Below are 21,580 nucleotides of genomic sequence, written 5' to 3'. Positions count from 1 at the left end.
TCTTGACATTTTTAGATCTCTCAAGGGAGATAGAGGAAAATAGCCTTTTTCAGCAGAAACAAGTTCTTTCTTCTCTCCCTCCTTAAGTACGCCCACACCCATGTTTTTTCAGCTCTGCAAGTCTGTTGGGTGTTTTTTTCTTTTCTCTCTTTCCCTGCTACATAGGCAGCCTTCCCAATCACAATTGTGCTTCACAGGCAGTGAAGTTGTCTTTACACAGCAGGTCTATAATTTAACACCAGAGAAAATGGAGAGTTCTGGGTTAGAATTACGATGCATTTAAGTAATGCTTGAACAGATGAAGAATTTCACCCTAAAGAAGTATTTTTTTTTTCTTGACCAGAAGGCCACCACTTGCAGAAATTGTTTATTTACCTGCTACCTACAGATATTTTGGTAGTAATCACAAAGAACATAGGTTTTAAAACTTGTACTTCCTTCATTAGTCCTAGTTGTAATGGGACTTTTCTACTTTGAAAATAGGATGTGATTCCACTTGAAATAGATGCACTCAGTTTGTTGGTAATACACCAGGTAGAACACAGTTCTTCCTGGTATGTGACCTTACTTTAAATGTGAGCTTAGTTCTCTCTACCTTTTGGAAACTGCTTTGTTGTATTAAAACTTTTTGTGTGTACTGCAGCTCTCTTGATGATGTTTCGTGGTTTTTTTTTTCCCTGCAAGGTCTCAATTTCAGGCAGTATTTTGTAAATAAGCCAAAACTGAAGTTGCAATAAAAATCTCTGAAAACTGTAATTTTTTCATTATGTAGGGGCAATAATTAGTTTCTTGAGCTCTGTTGAGAATGCTGTGGTTGATGTTAATGTTCTTGCTACCAAATATTCAAGCTTTACTGAACTCTGTCTAGACTTACTGTTGGGAGAGTAGCAATAGGTCACTATTATTTGCTTATCAACCTGTCAAATTCCAGAGATGAGCATAGTAAAATAAATAGCATGTGTACCATGATCCTGGCCTGGATCAGGAACAGTGTGGCCAGTAGGACAAGGGAAGTTATTCTTCCCCTGTACTCAGCACTGGTAAGGCCACACCTTGGGTCCTGTGTCCAGTTGTTGGCTCCTCTGTTCAAGAGAGATGTTGAGATACTGGAATGTGTCCAGAGAAGGGCAACGAAGCTGGTGAGAGGCCTGGAGCACAGCCCTGTGAGGAGAGGCTGAGGGAGCTGGGGGTGTGCAGCCTGCAGAAGAGGAGGCTCAGGGCAGACCTCATTGCTGTCTGCAACTCCCTGAAGGGAGACTGTAGCCAGGTGGGGTTGGTCTCTTCTGCCAGGCACCCAGCAACAGAACAAGGGGACACAGTCTCAAGTTGTGCTAGGGAAGGTCTAGTCTGGATGTTAGGATGAAGTTGTTGTCAGAGAGAGTGATTGGCATTGGAATGGGCTGCCTAGGGATGTGGTGAAACTGCTGTCCCTGGGTATGTTGAAGCAAAGCTTGGAGGTGTTCAAATAAAGCCTGGATGAGGCACTTAGTGCCATGATCTGGTTGATTGGACAGGGCTGGGTGATAGGTTGGCCTGGATGATCTTGGAAGTGTCTTCCAACCTGGTTGATTCTATGATTTTACATGCTGGCACTGCATCTGAAACCAGTTGTCCTTGTGTGCATATCCTGTTGTCTGTCTTTTCTCCCACATGTCAGCACAAATGCTTCTGTAGCCATTTTGTAAACTGGATTGGGGATAACCAGTTTGGAGAAATGGTCTTAGAGAATCATAAAATCAGTCAGGGTTGGAAGTGACCACGAGGATCATCTAGTTCCAACCCCCCTGCCATGGGTAGGGACACCCTACCCTAAATCAGGCTGGCCAGAGCCCCATTGAGCCTGGCTTTAAACACCTCTAGGGACAGGGCCTCAACCACCTCCCTGGGCAACCCATTCCAGGCTCTCTCCACTCTCGTGCCGAAGAACTTCCTTCTCACGTCCAGCCTGTCTTCCTATTTAGAGTTGGATTTTGATCTATCTTTTTGATGTGATGCATCACACACGTCCTCTAACATGTGAGCTTGGTGGGAGTAGAGGACAAGAATTCATTGGCAGCATGTGCACTACCTCCAGCTTGTGCCTCTGCCGAGTTCTCAGGACTGCAGCATGAATCTCCATGGTTACATCTGTTTGCCCAGTCTAATTTTAGAGGACTTCTGTCATCTGTAAATGCAGGCCTTTTGTAGCAATAGGCAGAGGGCAGATGTTAAGGTTAATGCTGAAAAAAAATACAGATTTTAATACAGGCCCTGGTAAACAGAATGGACCAGTTTTGAAACTGCTTTGTTTGGCTACTCATGGAGACTTTCTAGAGCACTGCAGCTGGTGACAGATAACTCGCTTGTGCCCTTCCTTGTGTATGACATGTGTGTTAGGCTTTATATTCAGTAGTAATAAAAAAAGTGGGCCACAGCACTGCTAACTTTTCCCAGTCTCTCGAGTCTAACTAAGTGCTTGTTTAATTTCCAGAGGCCTGGCAGAATGTATTTTTCTGGAAGAAAATATCTTTGTTGAGAGAAAGGATGGTAAAAGAAAGATTGGAATTGTTATAGTGAGAGGCTTCTGTCAGACACTTAAGTTAGGTGCAAGCACTTAAAGAGGGTCATGGTTTTAAAAGTCTTCCTTGGTGTTTCTGTCTTCTTACAGTACCCTTTATGCTTTGAGAAAGATTTTGCCCCTTAGTTTCTCATTCCTATGTTGTTCATGCTCATGCCTTTCTGCTTCTAGGTTTCCTTGTGCTATGATTCATCTGGAGCTGGTTGTGACAGCCACTGGGAGTTTTTGCTGAAGCTGCACGTGCCTGCCCTCTCAGGAATTGGGATAGGTAAGAATGCAAGCTTTTCTTTCTGGGCTGGAGTAATACCAGTTGCCACAGGAGTAGTGTAGGCTTTGTGACTGCTGATAGCATGTAGTATTTCCTCTGCTACAGAAAGGGTGAGTGATCTCCGGCAGGAGGTTTTACTTGGGCTGGCTGGCTGCTGCCAACTGCCAGAATGTATCCCAGTCTCTAACCCAGTGCATCCTCTAAACCTGAGAGGTTCTTTCAGGTGGGAGAAGCAAGGGAACTAGATGGTTGCTCCCCCCTCTCTAGTAGGTATTTGTAGAAACATTCATGAAAGGTTAGGTTCTATTCGGGCTGTGACAGAATGCTTGGTCTTGTCACATTTTCTAAAGCACAGTGGTTCTTGTAGGTGGTTTCTTTTAATCTACTTGTGAAACTAAACTTGTCTTACAAGGAAGAAAGGGATGATTATTCTGAGTGTGCCTGATTCTTGAAAAGGACTGGCTTATAGTACATGATCTTTCATAGAGAAATATGATATACTTTTAGGAAGCTTATGGAAAGATAAGGATGTTGCAAGCATGAGATGCTGCAGTTCTACCTATGCAGACTTGCCATCTGCTGCGTATCAAATGCTTTGTGGGTGTGTAATGACCTGATTCAAGAAGGCATGTTGAGGTGGAGGGAGAAGGAATGGGGAGCAGTGATGTTGGTTTTGAAAAGATGGGTGGGGTTGAATTTGGTTTTTGTAACGATTGGATTCTCAAAGAACTCATGTTGCAGAAGCCATCATGCTACTGTTACCTGTAGGAAGATGCTAGGGACTGCAGAGATGACAGCTTTGGGATCTGAACTTAGATGGGTTTAAGGTGACTTGTAACTAGGCAGCAAAAGCACAGCTCACTCCATTGACAAGATTTAAATGATCTATTTATTAACAAATGTTGAAAGCTATGGGTGCAGGATATGCAAAGGAGGGCTAACCTGGAAGTGACAAGCAGTAATAAGTGTTGCTGTTACAGAAGAAACTCTCTCTAGTAGCATCAATTCATCTGTCTGTGCAATGTGTAAGGGAACAAACACATTTCTTATTTGAGAGAATCTGTCTTGTAGTTGTTGTAGCAGTGGTTTTAGGCAACACTATATTGAAAACATCAGTTTAAATATGGTGTTCTGAAATACTGTCGGCAAAGTTGCATTGTATTGGCAGAGGGCTGCTTGGCCTCTGAGGTTTGATTTATTGTAGCAACAAAAAATCTTTCCTTCAGAGGAGATAGATATGGGAATGTCTCGTTTCTAGTTTAAATTTCCCAGAGACTCAAATGTTGCTAATAGAACCAATAACAGTTTATAGGATGCCTTTTCCTCTTCCCCTCTTTTTGTTTTTGTTTCAAAGAAAAAGGACTCGGGTCTAGAGAGAAGGTAAAGCACACTCAAATGAAGTCTCACTTCGATTTGGAAGTTAAAAGAGAAAACTTTTAACAATAAATAAAAGGTATTTGAGGTAGAGAAGTCACAAAGAGGTATAGGGAAGGGAAGACAAGATACAAAATATAGATATACAACCAGCTTTGGTGGCAGTGGTTTTATCCGCCTCGTCGATTATGGCCATGTGGTAAAAAAAGGGTAACAGGAACAGGAAGATGATGCTGTCAGGCAGGGAGGCAGGGTGAGAGAAAGAAACAGGCAGTTCCTCTGTTTTTATAGGGGTCTAGACAGGAAGTGGGAGTGGGGCTAAACACCACACCTGGTAGTGTTCAGACTCCCCTCCCCCCTGGGAAGGGATCAGGAGGGCCTGGGGTCAGGGTCAAGACCACTACCCCAGGAGGGTTAACTCTTTACAGGGAAACAAAATGTTTATTTGCAGATCTAGAGGAGCTCTTGGTAAAGGCTGCTTTAATTAGTTCACCTTCCCCATGGAATCATAGAATCAACCAGGTTGGAAGAGACTGTGAAGATCATCCAGTCCAACCTATCCCCCAGCCCTATCCAATCAACTAGACCATGGCACTGAGTGCCTCATCCAGTCTTTTCTTGAAGACCTCCAGAGACGGTGCCTCCACCACCTCCCTGGGCAGAATCATCTTGACCTTTTCACTCGGTGCTGTCTCTAGTGTTGATTTTTGTACGCAGTCATTATTGTGGTTTTCTTTGATACATTGCTCCCTGAGCTAGAGGAAAAAAGTTTGTGTCAATCTTTTCCTCACAAAACCATACAAAATTTTGATTTATTTTTGAAGTTTGTGATCCCAACAGGCACATTTTGATCCTAAACACTGTGTAGTGAGGCATAGTGAAAGATGGCTATCTGAAGTGATAAAGCAAAAGCAGTTTCTGCAGTATAAATTTAACTTACTGGTGGAAAGTGAACAATTTTTCTGCCTGCTATGTTTATATTCCACAGATCATTTCTTTTCTGTCATATACTTTCCATAAAGAACATCTGAGTAATTAACCTACTTTACCATTGATGGCATCTGCTATTGTGTACCCTTGAAATAATCACTGAGGATGGTATGTTCCTCTTTATTATACATAGGCAGTTTTTTGTTCACTGATAGAAATTGTTTTCCAGTGGAATTTTTTAAAATCATAGAATGAACCAGGTTGGAAGAGACCTCCAAGATCGTCCAGTCCAACTTATCACCCAGCCCTATCCAATCAACTAGACCTGCTCCTAGCTTGGTGTCATCTGCAAACCTGCTGATGCTGGACTCAATCTCCTGGTCCAGATCATCAATAAAGATATTGAACAGGTCTGGGCCCAGCACTGATCCTTGGGGCACACCACTAGTGACATCTGCCAACTGGATGTGGCACCATTCACCACCACTCTCTGGGCTTGGCCCTCCAGCCAGTTTTTGACCCATACCAGAGTGAATCTGTCCAAACCACAAGCTGCCAGCTTTGCCAGGAGCAAAGCTTATTGACCTAGGCTTAAAATCAATGTTATTTCCCTGTGACCTATGCTTAAATTAAAGAGGAGCACTGGGAGAAGGAAGAGGAAGAGATAATCACTGTGCCCAAATAGCAGATGTTGACCTTAATGCTGCCCTGTAAAATATAAATTCAAGCCAATGGTTTAACTTGTATTACTATTTTCTTTTCAGATTGGAGTTCTGTGGCTTTATCACTGGTATTAAGGCCTCATGTGTGGGATAGAATTGGTGTGGGAAAGATTCTGCTGTGATGATCTTTGCCATTTTGCAGGGGTGCATGTAAGAGTACACAGTGCTGCGTTCCCCGTCATAGAGGAGACGGTGGCACTCTGGGTATTGCTTCTCTGTGTGGCCAGGAGGAGATGTAGAGAGTTGTGATTGATTTATTTATTTTAAACATTTTTTTTTTTCAGATTTTAATTTTTTTCAGAGCTTTCCCCAAGGTTTAGTTGGTGATCATACAAAGGGTTTCTGTTACTGGGATTGTGTACATCTGTGCTTAAACCTGTTCCTCCAAAGAGTCTGAAGAAAGCTAAGAAAACCCCCTGCAATTAGTGCTTACAGTCTTGACCTCCTTACAAAGAAAGAAAGGCTGTTGCTTGAGGAGGGTATGTACATGTTTCACATGCAGGCATGTGCCTGTGCGTACATACACCTGAGACACAGAAGAGGTATCAAATGTTCTCGCTGGTGCATGTGTGTTCTCAGGGTGGTGATTGCCTACCATTATGTGGTTATATTGTGGTATTGCAATGGTCATTATCTTTAAATGGAAAAGTAGAAAGTGATTAGTTGATATTCTTTTATGGTTAAAAACGGTGTGTGAATTAGGAGATGGCACATGATAGTTGGGAGGAGATTATTTAAGGTACTGTAGAACTGGAGAATTGCAGTTCAGCCATTCAACAAAATTGGAGGATGTTACTAGCTAAAGAGGTCCATTATAATAAGAGATGAGTGTTCATGAGAGAGGTCTCATGTCACCGTGTATGAGACTGAGAGAATTGCATTCAGAAACAATGAGTCTGTATGAGTGAATAAAAAGAGAAAAGCCTGAGTCCCATTAATTTTTGGGTAAGCTGGTGAGGGTTTTAGGCTTTAATTGCTGTTTCCTTAGTCTAGAATGAGTGAAGTAGTGGTGTGGATTGTAAAAATCAATGCTCCCTTCTGCTCCAGGCATCTGTTGACTAGGCAGGCCAAGAATGAAGATAGATATGGTATGTCTGCAGACGTCTTGGTTTCAAAAGGGTTAGGCACACCCAAATAGGCTTCAATCTAGCCAGCCTGGATTTAAAAAAATTGCAGGAATTTAACAGCATGGATTTTAGCATATCCTGTTTGATGCTGTCAGGCACTCTGCATGCTTATCCACTGCAATCCTATGCCCTGGAAGTTGAGTAGGTTATCTAAAACTCACATTACTGAGCTTTGTAGCTTGTGTAAATGTGATGAGCTGTTGGTAGATTAAACCCGTACATTATTTTGTCTGTTTGCTTTTTTAGTCCCTTTATTCTTCCTCTGTACTCAGCACTGGTCAGGCCACACCTTGAGAGCTGTGTCCAGTTCTGGGCCTCTCAAATCAAGAGAGATGTTGAGATACTGGAATGTGTCTGGAGAAGGGCAAAGAAGCTGGTGAGGGTCCTGGAGCACAGCCCTGTGAGGAGAGGCTGAGGGAGCTGGGGGTGTGCAACCTGCAGAAGAGGAGGCTCAGGGCAGACCTCATTGCTGGCTACAACTACTTGAAGGGAGGCTGTAGCCAGGTGGGGTTAGTCTCTTTTGCCAGGCAACCAGCAGCAGGACAACGGGACACAGTCTCAACCTGTGCCAGGGGAGGTCTAGGGTGGATGTTAGGAGGAAGTTGTTGTCAGAGAGAGTGATTGGCATTGGAATGGGCTGCCCAGGGAGGTGGTGGAGTCACTGTCCCTGGAGGTGTTCAAATAAAGCCTGGATGGGGCACTTAGTGCTATGGTCTGGTTGATTGTACAGGGCTAGGTACTTGGTTGGACTGGATAATCTTGGAAGTCTCTTCCAAGAGTCTTGCTTCTATGACTCTATGATTTTTACCTTTAAAATGAGAAATGTATTAGAACTTAGTAATTCTGTATTGATTGCAAATGTATATTTGTTAACAAACAAGATATTTTCTGTGGTTGATTCTGCTACATGAACACTTTGTGAGCTTGTCTAGTGAAGCATGAACAATCCTGGTGTTTTGATTTCTGTGTGGCTCAGCTTGCTAAAGGTGAAGTTTCATGTGATTGTTTTTCTTTTGTGCTAGTTTGAGCCTAGGTGGGATATTTTGGTGAGAAGAATTAGATCATAGGCTGTGAAAAGAAAACAATGGTGATGTTTACTTCACTCATAGGCTTGCTGAGATGTGTAAGAACAATAACATAAACATAGATAATGCAGTCTCCCTCTGGCTTCTGGGCTGCATGAACTTCTCTCCCTGACTTTCTGCTTGACTAATCCATCTGCTTCCTTGGACGTGAAAAGGAATTGAGACTGACCATCTTTGTAGATACTGGAAAGGTATTCAAAAGAGCAGGTTAAGTATTTGGACAAGTTGTATACATTGCCTCATACATTAACATTTCAACTGCTGTCTTTCCAGTGTTAAAGTTAGCTCACTGTATACGGTCAGAACCAAGTTCCCTGTAGCCTACTGGTGCTGTCTCTGTCAGAACTCAGCAACACTTGTAAGTAGAGGCATATAGGACAGGACCTTAGCTTACTCTAAATGAATATTACTGATATGTCCAAAGGGATGCCAACTAAATTTTTATTACCTTTTTTACTATTCATTAGAATATTAGAATCAACCAGATTGGAAGAGACCTCCAAGCTCATCCAGCCCAAACTAGCACCCAGCCCTAGCCAATCAACCAGACCATGGCACTAAGTGCCCCAGCCAGTCTGTTCTTGAACATCTCCAGGGATGGTGACTCCACCACCTCCCTGGGCAGCCCATTCCAATGCCAATCACTCTCTCTGGCAACAACTTCCTCCTAACATCCAGCCTAGACCTCCCCTGGCACAGGTTGAGACTGTGTCCCATTGTCCTGTTGCTGGCTGCCTGGGAGAAGAGACCAACCCCACCTGGCTACAGCCTCCCCGCAGGTAGCTGCAGACAGCAATGAGGTGTGCCCTGAGCCTCCTCTTTTGCAGGTTGCACACCCCCAGCTCCCTCAGCCTTTCCTCACAGGGCTGTGCTCCAGGCCCCTCCCCAGCTTCTTTGCCCTTTTCTGGACACCTTCCAGTATCTCAACATCTCTCTTGAATTGAGAAGCCCAGAACTGGACACAACACTCAAGGTGTGGCATGAGCAGTGTTGAGTACAGGGACAGAATAACCTCTCTTGTCATACTGGCCACACTTTTCCTCATACAGGCCAAATACCAATTAATGTTCACCAAACTTTTTATTTCTCTAGGGTAACTATGCAGTTACATAACTTCAGTATGTAGGGGTCCTCAGATAGTGAACAAAATGGTCTCTGTGTTCCAAGGGCACTGCTGGAATTGTTCATCTACAGAGCAAAGAGGATTTTAGCTGCCCTTCTTCTGCTCTTGTTATATAATCAGGAATTAAGCTGTTTTCTAATTTTGCCTATTAATATGGAGATTTAGGCTTTCCCTTAAATGAGTGAATTCTGAAGCAAGTCAATGTAAGAAACATTTTGACACCTTTATAGGCCTACCATGCAGATGGAAATTGCAAGACTATATTAACATCTACTCTTAAATTCTTATATGGAATGGTATCAACATCACCGTTTGACGTATTTCAGATGCTGTGAAAGCTGCTTAGTCTTTTATAGCCAAAGAACTAGAGTTGCTGGTTTGGTTTGCTTTTTGTTCCTGACAGGTGTTTTGGTTTTAGTAATGGTTGAGTATGAGTGTGAGATGGTATTTTGAAAATGAGTATTGTTTATTAATTTTTGTTATTATGTTTGGCTACTGATGAGTATTTTTAGTCATAACTTGTTCTTCACATGGTCATGAAAACATTATACAGAGGGTGGTGAGCAGGGAATCTAAAACACTTAAGAAACAAAACTAGCAACAACATAACAAACACCAAATATGAAACTGGAAGGAGGTTCTTAGTTCCAATTGTACCTCTTGCCCATCAGGGGCCTTGGGAGGCTCCTTTCTGCTGCTAAGACAGAAGGTATTCAAATTCACTTTGGAGTTTTCCAGCGCTCTTTTCTCAGGACACTAGGAGTCTATAGCATAGTCTCTGACCCAGTTCCTCCTGATTCCCAATTCAGCAGAAGGCTTGCAGAGGGGCAGGCAGGATGCAGTGAAGCAGTAACACAGAGAGCACATTGAGGCAGAAGCAGCAATGGCAGCAGCAGCCCCTTATTTTAGCTGCTCATCTCTTTCATCCATGCAGCCCGAGTCTAATGGTCCTTTGGACATAGATTAACCCATCAGAATGGCACTTTGCCAAGTTTGACCATATTAGGTGAAGCCAGGGCTGTTCTCTGTTTATGTTTTTGTTCTTACACATCTCTACAAGCCTATGAGTGAAGTAAATATCACCAGTGTTTCCTTTTCACAGTCTATAATCTAATTCCTCTCACCAGAATATCCCAGCTAGGCTCAAATTAGCACAGCCTTTTTTTCTTCTCTTTTTCTTTGCTGCTCAGAAGGAGTGGAGTCTTACAGCATTTAAAAATAATGATGAAAAAACAAGAGGTCATGTGCTTTTAGGTAAGGTTAAGCTCAGTGTAAACTTCTAGTCCAGAGATTTTATTCTTGTGGTTATTATTTTCCTGCGTAAATGAGTTTAATTTAAAAAAAATATATATTTTAGAGTAGGAATTTCTTTCAGCAAGGGAGGGGTATTTTGTTGAAAGGGGGGAAGAGGAGGGAAAGAATCTATTTTAACTGAGAAAAACCAACATTGCAAAGCTTTGCTTTACAAGGTGTTGCTTACAATGCAACATGTCAAGTATCATGTTGTTGTGAATGGGGAAATTAATTAATGCAAGATGATTTTTTTTCAAATTAAATGTTGTTTATTAGTTTTATTGTTTATTGTGATTGTTTGGGTTTATTGTTTATTAGTTTTGATATTCAGAACTCTCACTACCCTCAACCACTACTTTTAATAATAATAATTGGTTCTTCCCACAGTCTTGGAAACATTTTACAGACAATAATTAGATCTAGTAATAACCAGCAAAATATATAAACATGAATTGAACTGGAAGAGAAGGTTCTTGCAGCCAAATACCTCTCATGGTCAATATACCACATGCCCACTAGATGGACTCAAGGAGCTCCTTTCTGCTTATGATAGAAGGCAATGATGAATTAGAAAGGCTTTAAGCATTGACTCACAAAATATTATCTCCCGACTCGGCAGGGGTTAGCTACAGCTTCAGACAGTACCCAAATGGGTTCAAGAAATTCTGTTTTATTTGCTGCTGAGACTTCCAATTCTTCCCAGGCTTTTGGGGAAAGGAGGCAGACAATCTCTGACCTTGTCTTCTGGCTTCTCTGGATGATCTGTGTATCTCCAGGACTTCTCATCTTGGCAGGACACTTTCAGGTGCAGGCAGGATGTCTTGCAATGTGCAGTCTTAGCATGTTATGCTGGCTGTGCAGGCCAGTCATTTGGAGGTGCAAGCTAAATGTGTGTACCTTGTTTACTACAGGAGAAAACCATGCCTGGTCAAGCTGGTACATGTATATGCCTATTTCTGGCCCACCAGGCCTACCACAACACCTCTTTTGTGGTTGTGATAATGTCTTCTCACTGTTAGTTGCAGTGCAGTAGTGCAGAGGTTCCAGTGTAAGTCCATAGTGCTGTTGGTTCTGGTTTTGCTCATACTGCTGAGCATAGCTTGCCCTTTCAGTCCTGGCTTTGCAGAACAGTAAATGCTGCACACTGTCTCATTGTTTAACAGTAGCTCTTCATTTGTTATCTTCAGGGAAGCAATAACCTCACAGCCTTGCATATTTTTCTCTATAGCTTTATATAATGAAGGTATACCACTTGCCATGCTACTGACTTCTGTTCATCTGCAGTTCAACTCTTGCAGCCATTTATGTATTTACAAGAAAAAATTCAGTACATTTTTTCTTTCCTCTTTTTTTTTTTCATGTGAAGAGTTGATTGTACGCATAAAAATGTGTCTGTGTTCTAGTGCATGTTCAGGATGGGTGTCCAGTATGTATTGCTTTGTAAAGATAGACAATGCAGATCAGAAGATGCTTTTTGTAGCGTTGGGGTCACAAAGGTGAAAATACAAAACATCCTGTGGTTTGTTCTCTTAGTTGGTTAGAGATGATTTTCTTAGGGAAGTTTAAAACAAACAGTACTGGACAGAAATGCTCTGCTTGTATACTTACTCTATACACAAAGACTATTTTATGTATATCTCTCTGGAAAATCCAGTATATAGAATCAACCTCCCCTGGCACAGCTTGAGACTGTATCCCCTTGTTCTGCTGCTGCTTGCCTGCAGAGGAGACCAGCACCCACCTGGCTACAACCTCCCTTCAGGTAGTTGTAGACAGCAATGAGGTCTGCCCTGAGCCTCCTCTTCTGCAGGGTGCACACCCCCAGCTCCCTCAGCCTCTCCTCACAGGGCTGTGCTTCAGACCCCTCCCCAGCTTTGTTGCCCTTCTCTGGACACCTTCCAGTACCTCAGCATCTCTGAATTGAGGAGTCCAGAACTGGACACAGCACTCAAGGTGTGGCCTGATCAGTGTTGAATACAAGGGCAGAATAACCTCCCTTGTCCTTCTGGCCACACTGTTCCTGTTCCAGGCCAAGATGCCATTGGCTCTCCTGGCCGCATGGGCACACTGCTGCCTCATCTTCAGCTACTATCTACCAGTACCCTGCCTGACTGTTCTCCAGCCACTCTGTCCCCAGCCTGTAGCGATGCTTGGAGTTGTGGCCAAAGTGTAGAACCCTGCACTTGGCCTTGTTCAATCTCATCCCATTGGCCTCTGCCCACCCATGCAGCCTGGCAAGGCCCCTTGGCAGGGCTCTCCTGCCCTCCAACAGCTCCACACCTGCTTCTAGCTTGGTGTCATCTGCAAACTTCATATGGTTTCCTGGTGGTAATTTGTCTCTCTCTTCTAACACTGTACCACCTTCTCCCCTCCACCCTGCAATATATCTAAGTATTTGTAAGCATCAGAATGGCACTGTCTTACTGCTTCTTAAGCCATTTCTCGCTTGATTATTATAAAAGGACGTGTACCCTGTTTCACATTGCTCTGGCATCTCCTGTGTTTTACTAGTTCTGAAAACAGATTGATCAGTATTAAAAATTAGAGTAGTTACTTAGTCTAACACACGTTATTGTCAGTAACTGGATTGAACTTAAGTCTTCTAATTCAAAGCTTAGGGTTTTTTAAAAGAGTATTTTGAGTGTTAATTTTGACCTTCTAACTGCATCCTCGTGGAACCCTATGGTTTTGGGATCCCTCATTATCTAAGCTTGATTCTAACACTGGCTAGTGATGCCATGTGCCATCACAAGTTTAGTCATCTCTGTAGGCTTTGACGGCCTGGGTGAGATCCAGAATCCATGTGAGCAGGCCAAGCCAGCATGCTATTGACAAGCCACCATTAATTAACTGATTCTTAATGAATTTGAGAGCAGTGATGTTATTTTTCAAGTTTTTGTTCTATATGTGCCTTTTAGCATGCCACCTCCAGAATTATCTTTCAGAGCTTTGCTGGACTGATATTTCACTCAGGAAGGCTTGGAGGGAATAACTAATTCTGTGTTGGTATTGCTAACCACCACCTACTTGTATGTGATGTTTTTTCTGTAGTTCCTATCTGGGCAAGACTAAGACTGACTTAAAGGTCTTCTTACTTGAGTCAGAACAGTATATAAGAGTGCAGAGAAAGGAGGTTTTTGGCTTGCAAAGATATGAAAAACAGACAAATGAGTGGTCTATGTGACTATTTTTGTTGCACTCTATGTGTCATTTGAGCAGACTTGCTGTAACTTCAGCAACATATGGTATTGCTAGGTATCTTAGAGATTTGGACTGGCTGATGAGCCTCCCTCCGTGATGACTTGAGCCATTTAGCAATGAACCATGGTTCATTAACTCTGCTCAGGTAGCTGTTGTGGAGGCCCAAAAATAGGCTTACATGTGCCTTGCCCTGCCTGGACATGTTTTTCTGCCTGCACCAGAGGTAAACACATAAAACGAACACAAAGGGGCACAACAGACCTGGTGCCACAAAGTCTGGCCTGCCCAGGGCCCCTGATTGTGTAAGGTGGTTGTGTAAGCTCCTACATGCCCAGCTCGTGCCTGCCTAATGTAAGGCACATGTGATTCCCGTATTTGGAAGGTCCAGGCCTGTGGCTTTTGCCTATTATCACAGTATCATCAGGGTTGGAAGAGACCTCACAGATCATCAAGTCCAACCCTTTACCACAGAGCTCAAGGCTAGACCATGGCACCAAGTGCCACGTCCAATCTTGCCTTGAACCGCTCCAGGGACGGCGACTCCACCACCTCCCCAGGCAGCCCATTCCAGTGTCCAGTGACTCTCTCAGTGAAGAACTTTCTCCTCACCTTGAGCCTAAATTTCCCCTGGTGCAGCCTGAGGCTGTGTCCTCTCGTTCTGGTGCTGGCCACCTGAGAGAAGAGAGCAACCTCCTCCTGGCCACAACCACCCCTCAGGTAGTTGTAGACAGCAATAAGGTCACCCCTGAGCCTTCTCTTCTCCAGGCTAACCAATCCCAGCTCCCTCAGCCTCTCCTCGTAGGGCTGTGCTCAAGGCCTCTCTCCAGCCTCGTCACCCTTCTCTGGACACGCTCAAGCATCTCAATGTCCCTCCTAAACTGGGGGGCCCAGAACTGAACACAGTACTCAAGGTGTGGTCTAACCAGTGCAGAGTACAGGGGCAGAATGACCTCCCTGCTCCTGCTGACCACACCATTCCTGATGCAGGCCAGGATGCCACTGGCTCTCCTGGCCACCTGGGCACACTGCTGGCTCATGTTCAGGCGGGTATCGATCAGCACCCCCAGATCCCTTTCTGTCTGGCTGCTCTTCAGCCACTCCGACCCTAGCCTGTATCTCTCCATGGGGTTGTTGTAGCCAAAGTGCAGCACCTGGCACTTGGAGCTATTGAACGCCATCCCATTGGACTCTGTCCATCTGTCCAGGTGGTCAAGGTCCCGCTGCAGAGCCCTTCTGCCCTCCAACCCAGTCACATCTGCCCCCAGCTTAGTGTCATTATGTTATTATGGTAAGGTTTGGCTGACTGCCAACCTGATTGGTCATTCTAGAGGCCAAGGGGCCATTAATCTCAGCCCACATCTAATAAATGGGTGCTCACAGGTAAACAAAGTGCTTGGGCTCCCCTGCAGTGCTCGCTTGCTCATTATAATGCTTAAGCCTGTCTTTACCGACAGAGCTCAGTCTCCCATGCAGCCGTGTGCCCTATTGCACGCCTGCTGCCTTATCATTGCCTGGTAAGCTCCACTGCCGCCGAGTTACCAGGAAGCAGACCCCACTTTTCTGCACGTGATCGGCCTGCATGGCCAGCGCTACATCATACTCCTTCTGCACCTGAGGTCCTCCCTAAGAATCCCTGGACAGAGTGTCCAGAAGAAGCCAGGGGACAAGGGCAGAGATTGCATCCATCACCAGGAGAACAAGGTCAGAGATTGTCCTTTGCCCAGACACCGGGAAGATTCTCCTTTCCCCTGAAGCCAGGAGAATTCCAGCCTCCAAGTCCATGGGCAAAGAGTCCCCTGAAGTTTGGACACTGGTATAGGCTGTGACATTGATTATTAATAAGAATTTGTAAGTGAATGCTTTAATGCCTCTGTAATTTCTGTTGCCTCCTGCCATAGAGCAGAAAGAGCTTCAGCCCACCTTGCTGAGCAAGCAGCATATTGACCCCTAGCGGCATTAAGCCGTGGGGAAAGCCCTCTCTCTCTTTAATAGTTGGAATATATGCTAGTTATTAACAAGTTACTGTTTGAGATATTCCTAGAATGTCTTCCATAACTGTGTAGAAGAGATATTAATATTAAAATACAGTGGTTGGGGGTGGTGAGAGTTCAGAATATTGAAGTTAATAATAAATATATATTTCTATAGAATATTACCTCGCAGAGAGGTTGTGGAGTCTCCTCCTTTGGAGACTTTCAAGGCCTGTCTGAATGCATTCCTCTAATCTGTGCTAGATTGCATGGCAGGGGTGTTAGACTCAGTCTCTCTTCCAACCCCTCATGTCCTGTGAACCAGTTCGGAGCATTCTTTTTTGGTGCTGCCAATTACAGTGCCCAAAGAGCACACTAATATTGCCTACTCCAAGTAGATACTTTGTCTCTTACTTCATTCAGTTCTGTGAAGTAGGCTACACTGGTAAACTCCAAACATTAAAGAGCAATGGAAGACAAACAGATGCAGATTCAATCTGGCTTAGTATTTTTTTTTCCATACAGGTTTTTTGATAACTTCTGCTTGATGGATGGACTTCTATTTAGTCTGTTATGTCTGGGAAGTCATTAAAGTGCAAAACAAGTACCAACAGAATTGCTTTCCTAGCCTCAGGAAAATGTTATGCTTTTGAGAGAAGTTAATCTCACTTGTGTACAGCTGTTGAAATTAAGATATTCTGCTACTGAGATTGGAATTACAACTCTTCTGTTGTCTTGGAAGTCCCAAGCAAATTTTAAAAGCACACAAAAAAAAACTTCAGCTGTTAAAGCCATCAGAGGATAAAACAGGCATCTGACAAAGTAGAAGCTCAAATGGAAATAATTAAGTTAAATAGAACATCCTTGAGTTCAGCCTACACATTAATTGGCTGAATACTTTTAAGCTAATACCCTTTTGGAGAAGGCACAGTCCTGGCTTTCCCCATCTGCTGATTTGATGGCTGTTTGAGGGCTTTCACCTAGGAGAGGAATTGGGAGAGAGGATGGGTGTGTGAAATCTGGAATTCAGCACAGACCACTGCTTTTCCTTGCTAAGCATCAGGCACTTACTGGATGTCATGTTTGATTTAGCTAATAGAATATGTCATGGTGGATTGTACTGCAGCACAGATCATGACGCATCTGAAGTTGCCTTACACAGTGTGAAGCTGTACAGATTACTTCTTGAAACTCTCATGTGAGGGTTTGCTCAACATTTTTTTTTCCCCAGCTTTATGATCCTTTTCTGAGCGACTCAGTCTGATGACTGAGGGCAGCAGCAGTTGGCTGCCTACGCTGCTCTTGCCATGTCCAGCCCTGATGAAAAGAAGGCAGAGTTGCTCATCAGTCAGCCTTCTGTGTGCCGAGTTTCAGAGTCTGGTATTGTGTACCTCTACAAATACTACTATTGTGTGACCTCGACAGCTCCCTAAAAGGAGGTTGTAGTGAGGCTGGAGCTGGTCTCTTCTCCCAAATTACTAATGATAGGACAAGAGGAAATGGCCTCAAGTTGCATCAGGGGAGGTTTAGGTTGGCTGTTGGGAGAAAGTTCTTTCCTGAGCAGATGGTCAGGCACTGGAACAGGCTGCCCAGGGAGGTGGTGGAGTTGCCATCCCTGGAGGAGTTTAAAAAGAGAGTGGATGTGGTGCTTGAGGCTATGATCTGCTGCTGAAGGCTGCTGGGATGAAGGTTGAACTGGCTGATGCTGGTGCTCCTTTCCAACCATAGTGATTCATAGTGATTAGATGTGCTGAGGGATTTTGGTTTAGTCAAGAACTTGTCAGTGTGAAGCTAATGATTGGACTTGATGATCTTGAAGGTCTTTTCCAATCTAAGAAATTCTGTGACTCTGTGTAGGGGCAGGTCTTTGTTGGTGGTCCTTTGCCTCAAATGCCATTCTGGGAATGTTAGTGCTCTCTTGACTCAGTGGTCAGAACTCTAAGACGTGCAGTGCGGGGAAAAGGCTTTCTGTTTAGCTGTTCTGTTGAGTAGCAGATGAGTAGCAGTTCCATTGTTTGGAACTTAGAGGGAGGTGGTTGTACTGTTAAACAACCCCCAAAACAGAAGTGTAGATTTAAGCTCTTTTTTTTTTTTTTTTTAAATTAAAAACCTTTTAGCTTGGATAAATTTCACACAGTTTGAATTTACTGTTCTAGCACCAAACTTTGCTGAAGGACCTTACTGTCGTTCACTCTTTGTTTGTAATGTTGAGCAGGTTTTGCAGAGCCTGGTGGCACCTGAGCTTACTCCAGTGCATGTCTGTAGTGCCTGAGTGTGTTGTCTCATAATTTTCTTCTGAAATACCAGGCTCCCTGAGCTGTGGATATCTGCAATGAGAGTTCAGGAACAATCTGTTCAGAACTGTTAGTGCTGTCTGTGTTGGCACAGTGTAGAACAGCGGGAGGAAACGATTGCAGTTCAAATACCAGAGGGATGAAGAATAGAAAGTGAGTGGAAGATGCTAGGCTGGGAGACAGAGGGCTGGGTGCTTGGGAGGGAGGAAAGAAAGACTGGAAGAACTGGAGATGGTTTAAAAGGAAACAAAAGAGGACAGAAGAGAGAGGGAATGGGATGAGGAAAGGTGGGAGGAGTTGATTTATAATCAGGAATGAGTGACAAAAGGAGGTTCTGGGGACAGGGGAAATGCAGATAATTACTTGTTTGGCTTTTAGAAGTCCTGGATGATTTGGAGCATTCCTCCATGAAAGTACTGCTGTTAGATACTGCTGAGGTATTGTGGCAGATGCTCTCAGATGAAGGTGTAGTTTGTTGGGGGTTTTTGTGTTGTTTTTTTGAATACTGTTCTCCAACTCATTGGCCGCTTGTTGACTTAGTTAATTCCAAACCAGAACATTTTGTCTGCACGTCTTGTTTAGTTTTGTCTCTATTTGACCAGCTGCTGCATCTTCGAAGAGAGATTTCCTGTGCCTTTCTTCAAATTGCCTGTGATATTTCCAAGAGGACCCGTTATTCTATAAGTGTAGCTCTTTTCTATGAATACAAATTGATAGCATGAATTAATTGGATGCATTAGATTTTTGGGCATGCACACATTTCTATTAAACAGTTGAAAACCAAAGTGGTTTTAGTACGTAGTATGGTTTTTTGATTCATAGTAGAGAATAATGGTAAGTGCTTGGGATAGCTCTTTTTTTTCCCTTTGGTCATTTGAAATGAATAGGGTACTTGTATTATAAGCTTAGGCAGTGATAATAAAAGCTGTACTCCTCTCTGTCAGGATTGTGAAAAACAAGTCTCTGGAGAATTCTGCCTGTTTTATTTAATGACAAGAAAAGTAAATCTGTCCTGTGTAGTGTCTGGGTGAGCTGTCTTGTATCAAAACATTAATTGATTTTTATATTTTACAGCTGTGTTTTAGGAATGAGTCCTGGAATGAAAGCCAAAAGCTTCCCATGGGATTGTTAGAGCCATATTGGAGGAGAATTAAGAAATTGATTTATTTTTCTGGTTTAGTAGTTTTGAACAGGAGGAGAAGGGAAGGGACTGGAGAAGCCTATCTAACTTGGTTTGCCAGGTTGGACGGGTGGGCAGAGACTGAACAAGGCCAAGTGCAGAGTTCTGCACTTTGGCCACAACAACTCCAAGCAGCACTGCAGGCTGGGGACAGAGTGGCTGAGAGCAGCCAAGAAGAAAGGGACCTGTGGGTTGCTGGTAGATGGTAGCTGAACATGAGCCAGCAGTGTGCCTAGGTAGCCAGGAGAGCCAATGGTATCTTGGCCTGTGTCAAGAACAGTGTGGCCAGTAGGGCAAGGGAGGTTACTCTTCCCTTGTACTCAATGCTGGTCAGGCCACACCTTGAGTGCTGAGTACAGTTCTGGGCTCCTCAATTCAAGAGAGATGTTGAAATACTGGAATGTGTCTAGAGAAGGACAACAAAGCTGGTGAGGGGCCTGGAGCACAGCCCTGTGAGGAGAGGCTGAGGGAGCTGGGGGTGTGCAGCCTGGAGAAGAGAAGACTTAGGGCAGACCTCATTGCTGTCTACAGCTCCCTGAAGAGAGGCTGTAGCCAGGTGGGGTTGATCTCTTCTGCCAGGCAAGCAGCAACAGAACAAGGGGACACAGTCTCAAGTTGTGCCAGGGGAGGTCTAGTCTGGATTTTAGGAGGAAGTTGTTGTCAGAGAGAGTGATTGGCATTGGAATGGGCTGCCCAGGGAGGTGGTGGAGTTGCTGCCCCTGGAGGTGTTGAATCAAAGCCTGGATGAGGCACTTAGATTGGATAGGGCTGGCCTGGATGAGCTTGAGGTCTCTCTCAACCTGGTTGATTCTATGATTCTCTGAATGTGAAAGTCCTGGGAACTGTGATGCTGATGGCTTCATGTTGTGCTACTTCTTCCTTAGACTGAAATATCTGTGACTGTGCACTGTTTTCCCTCCTGCCATTCACTAGCAACTTCTACCCAACTGTGGGTTTTGTATGTGTGCTGATGTTTGGAAAGAATTGTGTTAATTAGTTTTTCTTCAACTAAATGAATAGTGGCTGCTCTCTATGGTGTTTCACAAAGAAAAAGAACAGAAGGGTGTTTCTTTGTCTTGAACTGAAAGCAAGCCCTTGTGTTCATCTGTTAATGGGAAGAATTTTCATCTACTATAATGTAAATAACAAAAGTCAATGAACTTGTGCAGTACTAATAGCTGAAAGCTGCATGCAAGTGCACAAGAAAATAGTTAAAGAATTGGGCTCCCCACTAATCAAAATCACTTTGCTGGCTACTCAAAACAAGAAAAAAATAAGGGCCATGTTTTGAGAGGGAGTTGCCCTGTGGTTATGAAAGCAGGTGTATGAATTTACTGGTCATGGTAGTGGTGCCATAAAAATGCCAGTTATGAGCTCTTTTTTTCTGTGTAATTCAAATTTCAGAATTCTCATCAGGGTTTTTTTGTATACAGAATGAATGTCAAGTGTTGGATGGGTTACTGCACAAACCTCTTAATTATAAACCATGCAGATAAATACTGATATTATTGAACTCTCCAACGCAGAAGCCTTTGACTTTTGTCCCATCTAAAAAATCCTTTCCTTGTACATTAGTGACAAAAAAATAAGCCAATCCTTTAGTCATTGACTGAATTGGTCCTGTTTTATATAAAAAGATTTTGTAGTATTTCATAGAATCAATCAGGTTGGAAGAGACCCCCAAGATCATCCAGTCCAACCTGTTACCCAGCCCTGTCCAGTCAACTAGACCATGGCACTGAGTGCCTCATCCAGGCTGTTCTTGAACATCTCCAGGGACAGCAACTCCTCCACCTCCCTGGGCAGCCCATTCCAATGCCAATCACTCTGTCTGTGAAGAACTTCCTCCTAACATCCAGCCTAGACCTCCCCTGGCACAACTTGAGACTGTGTCCCCTTGTTCTGATGCTGGTTGCCTGGCAAAAGAGACCAACCTCCACCTGGCTACAACCTCCCTTCAGGTAGTTGTAGACAGCAATGAGGTCACCCCTGAGCCTCCTCTTCTGTAGGGTGCACACCCCCAGCTCCCTCAGCATAGTAATTTATGTGAAGGAACTTGAACTAAAAGAGGATTTGGTAAAAGGTTTAGTTTCAGTGCATCTAGTGAGAACTGCAGAGCTTCCTTTTACCTGCTTTATACACTCTGTACTTGTCCCAAAACTGTTTTGATTTCATGTGTACAGTTGTCTTACTTGAAATTTTGTCTAAACATCCAGTGTTGATGTTTTTTATTTATGTAATAAGTTTATTTTTAAAAGTTCAGATTTAGGAACTTGAAGGTACCAAAAGAGTAGGCCAGTGACTGGGGAAGCCACTACAAAGAGTGCCAAGTATGGAATAACAGAAGAATGGCTAAGAGTCTGTGCTGTTGCATTTCAGTTCACCTGCAGACATAAGGAAATAAGCAAATTTCTTGATGAGTTAGCAGTGATCTTAGCTGCAGTTTTGTGAAAAGA

The 21,580-nt window shown here is 43.6% G+C and overlaps 1 protein-coding gene across 3 annotated transcripts in view; it reads left to right on the top strand.

The window, feature by feature from the left end:
• The window catches only part of SIPA1L1 (signal induced proliferation associated 1 like 1), a 250,841-nt gene that overhangs the window by 75,607 nt on the left and 153,654 nt on the right, over window positions 1-21,580 (top strand). For all 3 annotated transcript variants that reach the window (XM_064143298.1, XM_064143279.1, XM_064143287.1), the window contains one exon: window positions 2,729-2,825. The gene's annotated coding sequence lies outside the window, so the exon portion shown is untranslated. The remainder of the gene's footprint in view (window positions 1-2,728; window positions 2,826-21,580) is intronic.

This window comes from Pogoniulus pusillus, chromosome 1 (genome assembly GCF_015220805.1).
Source record: "Pogoniulus pusillus isolate bPogPus1 chromosome 1, bPogPus1.pri, whole genome shotgun sequence".
NCBI lineage: Eukaryota > Metazoa > Chordata > Aves > Piciformes > Lybiidae > Pogoniulus > Pogoniulus pusillus.
This window is presented reverse-complemented; position numbering and strand designations above follow the sequence as displayed.